The following is a 4,147-nucleotide window of genomic DNA, read 5'->3' on the forward strand; positions in this document are numbered from 1 at the left end:
GTCACCTTCTCACTCACATTTTCTTATCCTTACTCATGTCTACCTAAAACCTTTTCGCTCTGCCATACTTTAGCTTGCGACCTACATATGTCTATTTATACTATTGGAACCTTCCTTTAACTTGCTAGCACCATAGATTTCCTTATGTTACTATGGAACCTCAAGCAAGACATCATATCGTCTCTAACTCTTCTTTTCTCTCTTAACTATACCTCTCTGTACCTGGAAACCATAGGCTGGATGATATGCCACTGACGACACCACTATCATTTCTTGATACAGAAATACGATGATTCTAGCCCTCTATCTGATATCTAGATTATTTATAACCCTCTGTACTTGGGCATCTAGTACCTTCTTCACCTGTACCTTACTTACCTTTAAACCATACATCGTATCTTCTATCTCTTTCATAACCTCCCTTCCACATAGGTGGAATTCGCATCCACACCTTAAAGCTCTACTATAATACTTGCACCTCATGTGCATATATAATCCAGTGGAATCTTCATACTGACTTCTTATAAGGTTGGTACTTTTCTAACTAGATTTATCGTAGAGTCATTATAGATTATGGTTGTTGTACTATCTCTTTTGTACCTCTAATATTTAGAGTGATTCTGCAATGTTCTAAATCAGGATTTCTTACTCATCGGGGTCTAATAATCAAACTCCTAATTCACTTAGCTGATGTAACTCTTTAGTTTCCTCTCATATCTCAGCTTTTATGTAGGCTTATGCTATCTTCTGATCTGCGGCTCAGTGTATTAGTTATTATTTTAGCCCTTCGTGGATGCTATGGAACATCCATGATATAACCTTCTAGCAATTCAAGCTGTTGTTTGTGATGTAGACTCAATTCTTTCTTTTAACTTATACTGGAGTCTCCCATAGCTATATCATTATCAACATATATGTTGCATGGATAACACTCCGGAATCCTAAGTGTGTTCGTAACATAACTAACTTTGTGTCATAGATAGAATAATTCCTTTCATGCTTTCTTAGATTTCGTTAAAGTAAGCAATTACTTTTCTTGGTCGTTCTGCCACCTGTTGCATGAATACTTGGCTTATCTTAGTTCCCACATATATTAGAATTTTGTGCAACTCATACGATCTCGAATATTACTTTGGATTTTACTTCCCATTCTTTAGTCACTATAGGTACCACTTTCTTATAGAGTGCATACGATATTGTAGTGAGACTGTGCTTACAAGACCATTATTTATTTAGGTCACTATGCTTAGTTTGAAGCCTTATTCCTTATTACCTCAGCTAGTCTTTCATTGTAGAATTTAGGGAAGACTCTCTAACTCTTGTAAAGCTGTGAGCTTATCACATCATATACCCGATGGAATTTTTGATGTTCTTACTCACCTATAAATATCCTTATTTACATACCTCCGTGCCCTTGTTCTTGTAGGGTTACTTCTGAACTCAATTCTTTTTGTCTAACCCATGGTACTCTATTTTATTTTCATAAAACTTTTACGGCAACTATAACTACCTCAACTCCTATCTGAATATTTCTCAAGGATTATGATGTCGTATCTGCGAGACTAAATTCCCTATGCTGGGGTTCACTAGGTTTATCTTGCAGGATCTGCTGATTTATCTGTATCTTCTTATCTAGCCATAACTAGGCTCTTCTTGAATCAACTACTAACTACTCGTTGGTCCATTCTTATATCTATATTTTGCATAATCTCTCTTGGGTTGTTTCCTTTGTCTTAACTTACCTCTCGCACTGGCTCTTTATGTATCAAGTATTCATTCACACTTATTTATCAATAACATCCTGGGAGGGAACCCTTACTGCATCTCCCCACCATCATTCTTGTATAATGTTATGGAGTCATAACATATATGTAGGATCTGAAGAAATGCAATATCACCCCTTTCGCCTTATTACAACATTCTTACTTTACTAGTCCATTGTTACCTCTTCATCTTTGGAATATTTTCACATCATCACTGACTCTTACTTGCCTTGTGATAACCCTTCTATTCTAGGGATAACTGAATTTCTTACGCGTGAGGGTGACACCTAGTGTAACTGGCACACTTAGTCGCTTAATCATAACTCTACTCACATTGCTTGCTTTAGGGAAGCGTCTTCCTGAATGACCTTTAAAGGGTATTATTCTATTGTCCATTCTATCATTTTCGGAACACGATTTCTAAAATTCTTATAATGCCGACTATTATCGAATCCTTTGGTCCCTAAATCATGTTCGATTTTTTTCTTATTTACTAGCCTATGTTGATTTCTATTACTCCGGGGGTCTAACTTAGCATTCTGTTAATTACGTTGGAGTTGCCAACTCATTTTCTCGAAATTAGGATATGAATTTATGGCTTATACCATTTTATAGTCTCAAGGCCTGTCACCTCTTGTCTTTTCCTTTACTTGACTATAGACTATGTCATCCTATCATATTATGATTTACCGTTACCACCCTTTAATCACATCTTACTCGTAATGCTTAATTTACTCTCTTCTTATTCTCCTGCTAATATCTCTATTTATTACTTTATTTTGAAAACTTCAACAAAACATTCATTCACTTTTATCTCCCCTTGCTCCATCTCACTGGCTCTTGGGGCACCTACTATTCTCTTTTATTAGGTGCGGGAGTCATACTAAAGTAAATATTTATCCCTTCTAGGATGCCACTACATGTCTTCTGATATTTTTGAACGTTCTAGTATTCATATCTGACTATACTATTCTAGAGTGCAACATTTGGTATGCACGATCTAATAGGTCCTCAAATAGGGCCACGTCGTCAAGAATTCTTTCTCTACTAAATGCCCTTACCTACTGTTGTATTAGCCCTCCAGCTAAATGTAATTTTTCTAATTCCAAGCATCTCTATAATTAGCAAACATAAGTCTTGGCTCGAGCTCTTATGACTTAGCTCTATAGCACGATGTGGATTTGAAAGAAGGGTAACAGACTCCTAAATGCCTTGTAGCTTCCTGTTTATATAAGGTGGTGCACAACACATCTATAAATAAGGCTCTACTAGACACGGCTTGTAGACTCCCCAAGACAGAACTACTCTGATACCAAGTTTGTCACTCCCCTAACCTGCGGGGCTAGACCAGCACCCGGTGCCATACTCAGCCCGGGCCACTTTGTAACTGTGAACTATGGAGGGGTAACCCTCAACTTAGACGATGAGTCCATATATTGAATCGTCTGAAAATAACATCTCTCTCATCTGTGGGGTAAACAAACCCAAAAGCTTATATGTATAACTATGCAAACCGTCGTTGCCGCCATGAACACCTACTGATATACAAAATATACAAGACTCATCTACAAGCCTCTAGAGATAATTGAACTATACTATGGTCGGGATAAGGCCTCGACCTACCCATCAAACTTGTATATATAAAATGGACTCCAAGGTGTAGACCTGGTAACTCCGAGGAAGTGGAGCTTACCAACTAAGCTGATGTTTGACTCTGTCTGCAGGGAGGGTCTATCCAACTATCAATCAGGACCCGCAGGCATGAAATGCAGCGTCCCCAGCAAAAGAGACATCAGTACGAAATAATGTACCGAGTAAGTAAGGCAACATAATTACTGAAAGCTGAAACTGAACTAATAATATAATAACTAAAAGCAACTAGGAGTCAAAGATAATTTGAAGATATGTTTACCTGTTGATACTGACTCAAACTCTTAATATAGCAAGTAAAATAGCTATTCGGCCTTATAAGGCTCGGTATGTGTAACTGCTCTGCCTTAGTAGGCTCGCTCATAGGTGCTCGTCCATACTGGGCTCTATATCTTGGCCATTCTGGGCTCGCTCATAGGCGCTCGACCACAATAGGCTTGGTATATAACTTACCATCTGATCACAGGTTGCCCAATAGGGGCCTGCCAAACGATTATAGCTCGATGGTGGTGAAAATACTATAATATTGTGTGTTTGTATATATAAACCCTCTGCTCTCTTGACTAGAAGAACACAATACTTAACTGAATACAAAGTCTCTATAAGGAAGAATAATGCTACGTATGAGACTAGGATAATGTACATAAGTTCATGAATATGAACTTCTCTTTATGTCTCATTATCAAACACATGTAGTTATGGGATCATGCCACAATGAAGGAAAGCTTCAGCCT

This window comes from Nicotiana sylvestris, chromosome 8, assembly GCF_000393655.2.
Source record: "Nicotiana sylvestris chromosome 8, ASM39365v2, whole genome shotgun sequence".
Taxonomy (NCBI): Eukaryota; Viridiplantae; Streptophyta; class Magnoliopsida; order Solanales; family Solanaceae; genus Nicotiana; species Nicotiana sylvestris.